General features: G+C 44.7%; 1 protein-coding gene and 1 pseudogene across 2 annotated transcripts in view; one reads left to right on the top strand and one right to left on the bottom strand.

Moving 5' to 3' along the window:
- Window positions 1-13,362, bottom strand: part of LOC120036073 (myelin-associated neurite-outgrowth inhibitor-like) — an 85,811-nt gene that overhangs the window by 22,222 nt on the left and 50,227 nt on the right. The window lies entirely within an intron of this gene.
- Window positions 5,821-12,069, top strand: LOC120036080 (annotated as a pseudogene).

Raw genomic sequence — 13,362 nt, 5'->3', positions numbered from 1 at the left:
GCAAGCTGTCAGCTAGCTCTAGGAGGTAGAGTTACTGCTGTAGCTGTCAGCTAGCTCTAGGAGGTAGTTACTACTGTAGCTGTCAGCTAGCTCTAGGAGGTAGAGGGTTACTACTGTGGCTGTCAGTTAGCTCTAGGAGGTAGAGGAGTTACTGCTGTAGCTGTCAGCTAGCTCTAGGAGGTAGGAGGAGTTACGGCTGTAGCTGTCAGCTAGCTCTAGGAGGTAGAGGAGTTACTACTGTAGCTGTCAGCTAGCTCTAGGAGGTAGAGGAGTTACTACTGATGCTGTCAGCTAGCTCTAGGGGTAGAGGAGTTACTGCTGTAGCAGTCAGCTAGCTCTAGGAGGTAGAGGAGTTACTGCTGTAGCTGTCAGCTAGCTCTAGGAGGTAGAGGAGTTACTACTGTAGCTGTCAGCTAGCTCTAGGAGGTAGAGGAGTTACTGCTGTAGCTGTCAGCTAGCTTAGGAGGTAGAGGAGTTACTACTGTAGCTGTCAGCTGCTCTAGGAGGTAGAGGAGTTACTATGTAGCTGTCAGCTTGCTCTAGGAGGTAGAGTTAACTGCTGTAGCTGTCAGCTAGCTCTAGGAGGTAGAGGTACTGCTGTAGCTGTCAGCTAGCTCTAGGAGGTAGAGTTACTGCTGTAGCTGTCAGCTAGCTCTAGGAGGTAGGTTACTGCTGTAGCTGTCAGCTAGCTCTAGGAGGTAGAGGAGTTACTACTGTAGCTGTCAGCTAGCTCTAGGAGGTAGAGGAGTTACTACTGTAGCTGTCAGCTGTAGGAGGTAGAGGAGTTACTACTGTAGCTGTCCGCTTGCTCTAGGAGGTAGAGTTACTGCTGTAGCTGTCAGCTAGCTCTAGGAGGTAGAGTTACTGCTGTAGCTGTCAGCTAGCTCTAGGAGGTAGAGTTACTGCTGTAGCTGTCTAGGAGGTAGAGGAGTTACTACTGTAGCTGTCAGCTTGCTCTAGGAGGTAGAGTTACTGTGGAGCTGTCAGCTAGCTCTAGGAGGTAGAGGAGTTACTACTGTAGCTGTCAGCTAGTTCTAGGTGGTAGAGTACTACTGTAGCTGTTAGCTAGCTCTAGGAGGTAGAGTTACTACTGTAGCTGTCAGCTAGCTCTAGGTGTAGAGTTACTGCTGTAGCTGTCAATCAGATCAGTCGCGTCTAAATTTACTGTTGAGAGTTAGAATAGTAGAATAAACAAGGTGGAATTACAAACGTGGTTGTGCATCAGCAGTTTCTTACGTCAGTCACTGACAGTCACTCAATTAGCCATGGCAGCTAACATTTTCTAGATTGTTAAGTTAGCCTAGCTGCAGCTATCTAAACTTAGTAATCATGGTCGAATTACCGGCCTGGGGGGCCCCATTCATTTGTGTAGGCAGTCTCACTCAGATATCATATTAAGATCTCGAACAATTCTCTCCAACCTATACCAAATGCATGTGAGTACGCAGACCAAATTGATGTGAGCACGCAGACCAAATGCATGTGAGTACGCAGACCAAATTGGTGGAGCACGAGACCAAATGCATGTGAGTACGCAGACCAAATGGATGTGAGCACGCAGACCAAATGCATGTGAGTACGCAGACCAAATGGATGTGAGCACGCAGACCAAATGGATGTGAGCACGAAGACCAAATGGATGTGAGCACGCAGACCAAATGGATGTGAGCACGCAGACCAAATGGATGTGAGCACGCAGACCAAATGGATGTGAGCACGAGACAAATGGATTGAGCACGACGACCAAATGGATGTGAGCACGCAGACCAAATGGATGTGAGCACGCAGACCAAATGGATGTGAGCAGCAGCATGGTGCACGCAGACAAATGGATGTGAGCACGCAGACCAAATGGATGTGAGCACGCAGACCAAATGGATGTGAGCACGCAGACCAAATGGATGTGAGCACGCAGACAAATGATGTGAGCCGCAGACCAAATGGATGTGAGCACGCAGACCAAATGGATGTGAGCACGCAGACCAAATGGATGTGAGCACGCAGACAAATGGATGTGAGCACGCAGACCAAATGGATGTGAGCACGCAGACCAAATGGATGTGAGCACGCAGACCAATGATGAGCACGCAGACCAAGGATGTGAGCATGCAGACGTGCGAGCAACTGTGGCCCCTGGTGATGAGTTCAGCTTTGTTTGTTTGTGGCTCCCACCCACTTCAAAGATGCCCATCCCTGGTCAAGAAGGTGGAGGGGAAAGGCATTGCTGGCCAGTATATATTCTGAAGGTCTGAGTGATAGTGACTGACAGCTTCCCTGATGGGAGGGTTTGTCCCCTGTCTGTGCTCTTGTCTGTCTGTCCCCCCTGTCTGTGTCCACAGCAGACGGGCTAGCAGTGGTCCTCATGCTCCACACACACTGTGTTAGTGGAACAGAGGCCCACTAGACTAAGACATCAGTGTGTGTGTGTGTAGAGTTAGGTGATTGTGTGTATGTGTAGAGTTCAGGGATGTGTGTATGTGTAGAGTTCAGGTGATTGTGTGTGTGTGTGTGTGTGTGAAGTTCAGGTGATGTGTGTGTGGTAGAGTTCAGGTGATTGTGTGTGTGTAGAGTTCAGGTGATTGTGTGTATGTGTAGAGTTCAGGTGATTGTGTGTGGTGTGTAGAGTTCAGGTGATTGTGTGTATGTGTAGAGTTCAGGTGATTGTGTGTGGTGTAGAGTTCAGGTGATTGTGTGTATGTGTAGAGTTCAGGGATTGTGTGTGTGTGTAGAGTTCAGGTGATTGTGTGTATGTGTAGAGTTCAGGTGATTGGTGTGTGTGTGTAGAGTTCAGGTGATTGTGTGTGTGTGTGTAGAGTTCAGGTGATTGTTTGTGTGGTGTAGAGTTCAGGTGATTGTGTGTGTGTGTAGAGTTCAGGTGATTGTGTGTATGTGTAGAGTTCAGGTGATTGTTGTGTGTGTGTGTAGGTTCAGGTGATTGTGTGTATGTGTAGAGTTCAGGTGATTGTGTGTGTGTGTAGAGTTCAGGTGATTGTGTGTGTGTGTGTAGAGTTCAGGTGATTGTGTGTATGTGTAGAGTTCAGGTGATTGTGTGTGTGTGTGTGTGTGTGTGTGTGTGTGTGTGTGTGAGTTCAGGTGATTGTGTGTGTGTGTAGAGTTCAGGTGATTGTGTGTATGTGTAGAGTTCAGGTGATTGTGGTGTGTGTGTGTGTGTGTGTGTGTGGAGTTCAGGTGATTGTGTGTGTGTGTAGAGTTCAGGTGATTGTGTGTGTGTGTGTGTGTGTGTGTGTGGAGTTCAGGTGATTGTGTGTGTGTGTGTGTGGAGTTCAGGTGATTGTGTGTGTGTGTAGAGTTCAGGTTTGGTGAAGGATGTCCATTGTTTGGAAGAAATCTAAAGCTCCTCTGGAGAAGACAGCTTGCTGTTGAAACGTGGCGAATAAATGATTGCATCGGAGCTACAAGTGGCTTTTCATTTTCTTTTCCCGGAATCTGTAACTAACAACCTTGTCTCATCTCCACCTTCCGGCCCTAGTGATTCTCTGGTGGGTTACTTGAGGACGACATGTTTTCTTCTACAGCACTAGAATTCAACGTTCTGAATAGCCTTACCCCCCTCAAGTCATATTTAGAGGGCAACATCTTGATGAATTTTGTCCACATAATATTCATTCACCATGGTCCTTCAGACTGGACACAATAACACAGACTGATATCGGCTGCACACTGATGCTTGTGTAATTGCCATTCAGAGCTGGCTGATGGTGATGCACGGTGGAGCTCCTCAGCATCTCTCGCTATCTTGTTCCTGTGTCCTTGGCTTTGTGTTCTATAATCCTCTGAGCAGCGCAGCATGCCTTCAGCCGCCCCCTGGTGGTTCTAACAGATTACTACACAAGTACTACACAAGTCAGCTGCCCCTGGTGGTTCTAATAGAGTACTACACAAACGTATAGAGCAGGGGTCCCCAACAGGTCAATCGGTAACCACCAGTAGCTCGCATCCCACATATGAGTGGCTCACCAAATAATTCTGAAAGTACATGCCATTTTTTATGTTTTCCACTGCAAACTGTCTACAAATCGCACAAGTATCAGGCAATGCAAGCTTCCAGCTTTTTACTAATCAACACAACATTGACTTTACCACCCCCGGTTAGCCGCTATTTGCTTTAAAAAAAAAACTTTACTCAAAATCTGCCAATTAATTTCCATGAATATTGCCCCTGTCTGTCTGTGATAAACACGTTGTGGTATCAGTCTGTCTGTAGCCAGTTGATGTAGGTTGACAGAAATACTTTCCCCAAAATCTTCTCAATGAAATGTTAACTGCAAAGTAGGCTTACCTGCAGAATATATAATAAGTGTACTGAACAAAAATGTAAACGCAACATGCAACAATTACAAAGATTTTACTGAGTCACAGTTCATATAAGGAAATTCGTCAATTTAAATAAATGCATTAGTCTCTAATTATGGATTTCACATAACTGGAATACAGATATGCATCTGTTGGTCACAGATACCTTATAAAAGATAGGGATTGTGGCCTGTGGAATGTTGTCCACTCCTCTTCAATGGCGGCAACTGGAACACGCTGTCGTACACGTCAATCCGGAGCATCCCAACATGCTCAATGGGTGACATGTTGGTGAGTATGCAGGCCATGGAAAAACTGGGACATTTTCAGTTTCCTGGAATTGTGTACAGATCCTTGCGACATGGGGCCGTGCATTATCATGCTGAAACATGAGGTGATGGCGGCGGATGAATGGCACGACAATGGGCCTCAGGATCTCTTCACAGTATCTCTGTGCATTCAAATTGCATCAATAAAATGCAATTGTGCGTTGTCCATAGCTTATGCCTGCCGATACATAACTCCCACGCCACCATGGGGCACTCTGTTCACAACGTTGACATCAGCAAACCGCTGCCCACACGACGCCATCCACGTGGTCTGCGGTTTGAGGCCAGTTGGGCATACTGCCAAATTCTCTAAAACAACATTGGCAGTGGCTTATGGTAGAGAAATGAACCTTCAATTGTCCGGCAACAGCTCTCGTGGGCATTCCTGCAGTCACACTCCCTCAACTTGAGACATCTGTGGCATTGTGTGTGACAAAACTGCACATTTTAGTGGCCTTAATTGTCCCCAGCACAAGGTGAACCTGTGTAATGATCATGCTGTTTAATCAGTTCTTGATATACCACACCTGTCAGGTGGGTGGATTATCTTGGCAAAGGAGAAATGCTCACTAACAGGGAAGGAACATTTGTGCACAAAAATTTGAGAAATAAACTTTTGTGCATATGTAACATTTCTGGAATCTTTTATTTCAGCTACTGAAACATGGGACCAACACTTTACATGTTGCGTTTATATTTTTGTTCAGTCTTTATCATTTATCTATTATTTGTTATTTGTAAACTTTGCCATGAAATGAGGCAGCAGAGTACTGAAACATCGCTAGTCCGGCACATTCCTCACTCCTTAGATGAGCAATTAAAGGGGAATTACACTCAAATCTAAACGTGTTCCTTTTATTTAAGTATTGACATGGACTCAGAACATCCAATTGCATATTTTCTCTGTAAACAATTGTAATTTTGAGGTGAAATATAAAAACGTTCTAAAACCAGGAAATGTAAAACTGAGAAAACAACATCATTTGGGAATATATAAAAGTCAGATTTTATAGGACCCCTTGGAGTTGTTTATGAACCATTATTTGAACAAGGTATATTGACAAAAAAACACTGCACTACTTCTCTTGTACGCTAAGGACCCCGAAGAGAGAGAATAATGGCCTATTTGAAAGCTCAAATGAGTTCGCAACATGTTTCATTATTTAAAGTAGCTCTCATGCTAGAAAAGGTCGGAGACCCCTGGTATAGAGGAGTCCGCTTCCCCCTGGTGGTTCTAGCAGAGTACTACACAAAGATACGCTTTTCCAGCACACGACACACTGACGTCATGCACGATGCGTGCGACTCATGGCGGCAGTAAGAAGCCATCGCCTTCTGCGCCCATAGCCTAAATTATGTGCTACTACTTCAAAACAAAATAACTTTCTTGGGTTCTCGAACACTTACAATTATGTTTTGTTTCTTGCTTAAAGATTATATTTGCTTGAAGATTATATTTGGTTGTGATCTTTTCTAAAATTATTATGGATGCAGCAGTTTGTTAGCTAGAATGCTAACGCTGATTGATATAGGCTGAACAAAAGCTAGCCAAAGATCCATTTTACTTGAAGTGTTTTTAGAGTATAATGCAGTTGATTTGCGATGATGACACAAACATTATATTAAGCAGGACATTCATACGAGCCTTAAAATCCAATTATAATCCAAAAGTAGTGCGAAATGCACTCAAAAGCAACATGTAAATAGAGGCTTTTGTTGCTGCCGTTCTATAAGAACCCCCTCCAACTTGCGCGCATCGGCCTCGTACGGCACTGTTTGCAAACACAGAAAGAGGTCTATAGAGCAGTCCTAGGATAACCATGGGCACATCACAATAACCTCTATAATAGCCTAATAGTTTAAGTATGTAGCATGAAGCAATATAAGTAGCTAATAAGATATTGTGTAATTCATGTGGTGGATCTAAATCATGTCAGTGGTTCATTTCCTTTCCCTGTTCTAATCTGAAAACACTGGACAGGGGAAGCAATATTTTAGATGCCTGTCTAATGCCTATACTCAGTGGTGTAAAAATACATTAAAGTACTACTTAAGTAGTTTTTGGAGTATATGTACTTTAGTATTTATATTTTGTCAAATTTTACTTCACTACATTCCTGAAGAAAATAGTGTACTTTTTACTCCATACATTTTCCCTGACACCCAAAAGTACTCGTTACATTTGACAGGAAAACGGTCCAATTCACACACTGATCATGAGAACACCCCGATCATCCCTACTGCCTCTGCTCTGACACTCACTAAACACAAATGCTTCGTTTGTAAATTAGTCTGAGTGTTGGAATGTGCCCCCTGACTGTCCGTCAATAAAAATAAAAGAAAATTGGTTTTATGTTTACTTTAACTTTTGATACTTACTTAAGTATATTTAAAACCAAAAACTTTTTGACTTTTACTCAAGTAGTATTTACTGGGTGACTTTCACTAGGAGGAGACTAGTGATGAGGCTCTACACTAGAAGACTAGTGAGAGCTCTACCACTAGAAGACTAGTGATGAGGCTCTAACACTAGGAGATGTAGGGATGAGGCTTTACCACTAGGAGGAGACTGTAGTGATGAGACTTGGGGAAACTGTAGTGATGAGGCTCTACCACTAGGAGACTGTAGTGATGAGGCTTACCACTAGGAGGAGACTGTCGTGATGAGGCTCTACCACTAGAGACACTAGTGATGAGGCTCTACACTGGAGACTGTAGTGATGAGGCTCTACCACTAGAGACTGTAGTGATGAGGCTTTACCACTAGGAGGAGACTGTCGTGATGAGGCTTTACCACTAGGAGGAGACTGTCGTGATGAGGCTCTACCACTAGGAGACTGTAGTGATGAGGCTCTACCACTAGGAGACTGTAGTGATGAGGCTTTACCACTAGGAGGAGACTGTCGTGATGAGGCTCTACCACTAGGAGACTGTAGTGATGAGGCTCTACACTAGGAGACTGTAGTGATGGGCTCTACCACTAGGAGACTGTAGTGATGAGGCTCTACCACTAGGAGACTGTAGTGATGGGCTCTACCACTAGGAGACTGTAGTGATGAGGCTTTACCACTAGGAGACTGTAGTGATGAGGCTTACCACTAGGAGACTGTAGTGAGGCTCTACCACTAGGAGACTGTAGTGATGAGGCTCTACCACTAGGAGGAGACTGTCGTGATGAGGCTCTACCACTAGGAGACTGTCGTGATGAGGCTCTACCACTAGGAGACTGTAGTGATGAGGCTCTACCACTAGGAGACTGTAGTGAGAGGCTTTACACTAGGAGACTGTAGTGATGAGGCTTTACCACTAGGAGACTGTCGTGATGAGGCTCTACCACTAGGAGACTGTAGTGATGAGCTCTACCACTAGGAGACTGTAGTGATGAGGCTCTACCACTAGGAGACTGTAGTGATGAGGCTTTACCACTAGGAGACTGTCGTGATGAGCTCTACCATAGGAGATTGTAAGGAAGTGGCTTTACAACTAGGAGACTGTAATGACGAGGCCCCACGCTATGAGGAGACTGTCGTGATGAGGCTCTACACTAGGAGACTGTAATGATGAGGCTCTACCACTAGGAGACTGTAGTGATGAGGCTCTACCACTAGGAGACTGTAGTGATGAGGCTTACCACTAGGAGGAGACTGTAGTGATGAGGCTCTACCACTAGGAGACTGTCGTGATGAGGCTCTACCACTAGGAGACTGTAGTGATGAGGCTCTACCACTAGGAGACTGTAGTGATGAGGGCTCTACCAACTAGGAGACTGTAGAGTGATGAGGCTTTACCACTAGGAGACTGTAGTGATGAGCTCTACCACTAGGAGACTGTAGTGATGAGGCTCTACACAGGAGACTGTAGTGATGAGGCTCTACCACTAGGAGACTGTCGTGATGAGGCTTTACCCTAGGAGACTGTAATGATGAGGCTCTACCACTAGGAGACTGTCGTGATGAGGCTCTACACTAGGAGACTGTCGTGATGAGGCTCTACCACTAGGAGACTGTCGTGATGAGGCTCTACCACTAGGAGACTGTAGTGATGAGCTCTACCAGGAGACTGTAATGATGAGGCTCTACCACTAGGAGACTTGTCGTGATGAGGCTCTACCACTAGGAGACTGTAGTGATGAGGCTCTACCACTAGGAGACTGTCGTGATGAGGCTTACCACTAGGAGACTGTAGTGAGGAGCTCTACCACTAGGAGATGTCGTGATGAGGCTCTACCACTAGGAGACTGTAGTGATGGGCTCTACCACTAGGAGACTGTAGTGATGAGGCTTTACACTAGGAGAGACTGTAGTGATGAGGCTCTACCACTAGGAGACTGTCGTGATGAGGCTCTACCACTAGGAGCTGAGTATGAGGCTCTACCACTAGGAGACTGTGATGAGGCTCTACCACTAGGAGACTGTAATGATGAGGCTCTACCACTAGGAGACTGTAGGGATGAGGCTCTACCACTAGGAGACTGTAATGATGAGCTCTACCACTAGGAGACTGTAGTGATGAGGCTCTACCACTAGGAGACTGTAATGATGAGGCTCTACCACTAGGAGACTGTAGTGATGAGGCTCTACACTAGGAACTGTAGTGATGAGGTCTACCACTAGGAGACTGTAGTGATGAGGCTCTACACTAGGAGACTGTAGTGATGAGGCTTTACCACTAGGAGACTGTAGGATGAGGCTCTACCACTAGGAGACTGTATGATGAGGCTTACCATAGGAGACTGTAGTGATGAGGCTCTACCACTAGGAGACTGTAGTGATGAGGCTCTACCACTAGGAAGACCGTCGTGATGAGGCTCTACCACTAGGAGACTGTAGTGATGAGGCTCTACCACTAGGAGACTGTCGTGATGAGCTTCCACTAGGAGACTGTAGTGTGAGGCTCTCCATAGGAGACTGTAGTGATGAGCTTTACCACTAGGAGAGACTGTAGTGATGAGCTCTACACTAGAGACGTAATGATGAGGCTCTACACTGGACTGTAGTGATGAGGCTCTACCACTAGGAGACTGCGTGATGAGTTACTAGAGACGTAGGATGAGCTCTACACTAGGAGACTGTATGATGAGGCTCTACCACTAAGAGGAGACTGTAGTGTGAGGCTCTACCACTAGGTGAGACTGTAGTGATGAGGCTTTACCACTAGGAGACTAATCATGAGGCTCCACCACTAGGATGAGACTGTAGTGATGAGACTAGAGGAAACTGTAGTGATGAGGCTCTACCACTAGAGACTGTAGTGACGAGGCTCTACCACTAGGAAACTGTAATGATGAGACTCTACCACTAGGAGGAGACATTGACTAGTCATACTCTGACTGGATTGCATTCTATTGCAGTGTTCATTTTGGCACTATTGTTTTATTTACTCTAGTTGTCGTCTTTTGACTAAATTATCAAGTCTTAGTCACATGTTTTGTCATTTGAATAATGATTTAGTCTAGTTATTGTCAAAATGACAAAAACAGTGGGCCATTTTAGTCAACTAAATGCCCTTTCATTTAGTCACATAGATTTGTATTGCCTCATTAAACTATAGTAAACATAAATCACTGACTTCCATGTGCACAAACATGCATAGCTGTCCTACCAACATATTTGATGATAGAAATTCTGATAATAGACCAACCTTATTCCTTATTCAACATGTCAGAAGCATGTTTGTTCTACATACCATATGTCTATCTGAACGTTCCAGAACGTTGCATCCTGCTGAATGCAGGTTGTTAGCTATAGCTAGCTAATGAGGTAACATGACTGAACAAGGTGTATCCTGAAATATGGTTAATGGTCCGTCCTCAAGTGGCCTGGTGTAAGAGCGGACCACAATATGCTTCATGAATGGACCATAGAACAAACTAACAAAAAACATAGAGCCAGTGGGTTATTATGGGTCATTATGGGTAATATTATGTGTCATTATGGGTAATATTATGGGTAATTTCTGAAAAGCTCTCAATCTCTCCAAAACCTCTTGTCCAGTCCATTAGTAGTCGATTTTTGTCACAGAGATGATTTTGTCTCGTTTTAGTCAACTGAAATAATTTCATTTAGTTTGTTTTTTCGGGTCTATTTAGTCAGTTAAAGTCTTGTCAATTGCCACTGAAAAATAGGTTTTCACAAATATTTGTGTCACTATTGTTGTTGATGAAATGAACACTGCTGAGGTATCTACATTAGGACTGAGAGGAAGGATGTGTTACTCTTATACACGTCTTGGCCGCTGAATCTGTTTTATCCTCTCTTTGTGTGTGTGTGTGTGTGTGTGTGTGTGTGTGTAGATACACTACAGCGGGTACTCCATATAAAGTGCCCCCCACCCAGACGAACGGAGCCCCCCGCCCTACTCCCCCTCCCCCAACCCTACAGACAGCCATGTACCCATCAGAAGTGCCTACCCAGCAGAGCATGCAGAGCATGCAGAACCTGCAGAGCATGCAGAACCTGCAGAACTTATATGCACAGGTAAGCACACATACCCTTCACCACACACACACACCACACACACACACACACACACACACACACACACACACACACCCTACTCCTACCCTCAGCAGCTTTTATACAAACACCACACACACACCTATATACAATCCTAACCTCAGCATACACACACACCCTACTCCCTCAACGTCTACCCTCAGTAGAACCTTTATGTACTGATAAGCACATACACACCCTAACCTCTCTCTCGCTCCCTGTAGGCAGCAGCGTATTATGGCCAGCCAGTGTATGCGGCCCAGCCCTATGTAAATCAACACACTACTCACATGCACACAACATCAACACACACAGACACACACTAACACAGACACACTCAACCTCTGTCTCTGTGTCTGTAGGCGTATTACACCCAGCCTGTGTATGCTGCTCAGCCTCAGCCACATGTAATCCACCACACCACAGTGGTTCAGCCAAACAGCATGCCCTCAGCCCTCTACCCCGCCCCGGTCCAAGCCCCTAGAAACAACGGAATGGCTGCCATGGGGATGGTTGCCGGGACCACCATGGCTATGAGTGCAGGTAGGACGGGTGACTGAGGAAGCTGATGTGGCTACATCATGTTGACATCACGTGAACATTAAATATATTTTCATATTAAACACCTTTTTTTTCAATTACTCTATTTAATTTCCTATGCAAAATTGATATTCTTATGCTAAAATGATTGTGTGCTGCTATGTGTTTTTTGTAAGTTGTATTAGTTTGGTCTGCGTTATATAGACCCTAATGTTACGGTCAAAACAATAGTGACAAAATGACATGTTAGACTGCTGATGCGTGTGTCGTCCTGTAGGAACCCTGTTGACCACGCCTCAGCACGTCAGCTGGGTGCTCACCAACACGTCACCATGCCACAGTACCGGCCCCAGGGCACACCTGGTTACAGCTATGTCCCTCCCCACTGGTAGACACCGCCCCGAGAGGTAGTCATCTTATAATTCCAAATGTCCACATTCCACTCTCAATCAATCCAATGTCTTCTCACTCTTTCTCTGCGTCTGTCTCTGTCATTTCAGATCTTGTTTCTCTGTGTCTGTCTCTGTCATTTCAGATCTCTGTTTCTCTGTGTCTGTCTCTGTCATTTCAGATCTCTGTTCTCTGTGTGTCTCTCTCTGTCGTTTCAGATCTGGAGTCCAACGTATGCAACTACTCCAGTCTTACACGGGCTTCTTATGGTCACCATGGCAACCTCACATCTGTCTGCAACAACAAAACTAAAGAGCAACGGACACTTGCTGCATTCTGTAGTGTTTTTAAAAGCTGCTTTTTATTTTTTTACACAACAATTATTTTCTTCTTTGATTTGCCAATATGTCATTGCATTACATTGTTTTCTTTGTTTGTTTTATTTATTTCATTTTTTTTTTTCATCATTTCAATTTTTCCATTGTCATTGGAACTCCAGAGTGATTGACCAATCATGGGTGTCTGTGCTCTGCTGTGGTCCGTGTTCTGTTGGTGTGTTCCAGATCCAATGGTGGGAATGTACTGAACACTTCCTCCACCACCTTCATCATCATCAATTATGCTGCCAAATTTTCTAACGATTAGATGTCAGCACAGGGTTTTGATTTCATTCATTTCTATTTGTTTTAACCCTTAATTTTCCTTTCCAACAAAGCACTGTCTGGAACAGCATACCTCTCTTTGTTCACCTGTTCTCCCTGATCTTCATCTTCCAGCTTCTAGCGTTTTCTTACATAGATCTGTAACAACTAGATCCGCTGTCTGACTAGATCCGCAACATCTAGATCACTGTCTGACTAGATCCGCTGTCCTGACCAGATCCGCTGTCTGACTAGATCCGCTATCTGACTACATCTGTAACGTCTAGATCCACTGTCTGACTAGATCCACTATCTGACTAGATCTGTAACGTCTAGATCCACTGTCTGACTAGATCCACTATCTGACTAGATCCGCTGTCTGACTAGATCTGTAACGTCTAGATCCACTGTCTGACTAGATCCGCTATCTGACTAGATCTGTAACGTCTAGATCCGCTATCTGACTAGATCCGCTGTCTGACTAGATCTGTAACGACTAGATCTGCTGTGTGGCTGTAAAGACATGGTATGCAGCATCACAAGGTCACAGTACTTACCAGTTACTGAATTCATATCCATTATAGAGGCCATTTGTCATTTAGCTTAACCGATAAATTATAAAATGTGAATATATTTATATAGCTGTGTGTACAG

Source organism: Salvelinus namaycush, unplaced genomic scaffold (assembly GCF_016432855.1).
Source record: "Salvelinus namaycush isolate Seneca unplaced genomic scaffold, SaNama_1.0 Scaffold12, whole genome shotgun sequence".
Lineage (NCBI taxonomy): Eukaryota > Metazoa > Chordata > Actinopteri > Salmoniformes > Salmonidae > Salvelinus > Salvelinus namaycush.
This window is presented reverse-complemented; position numbering and strand designations above follow the sequence as displayed.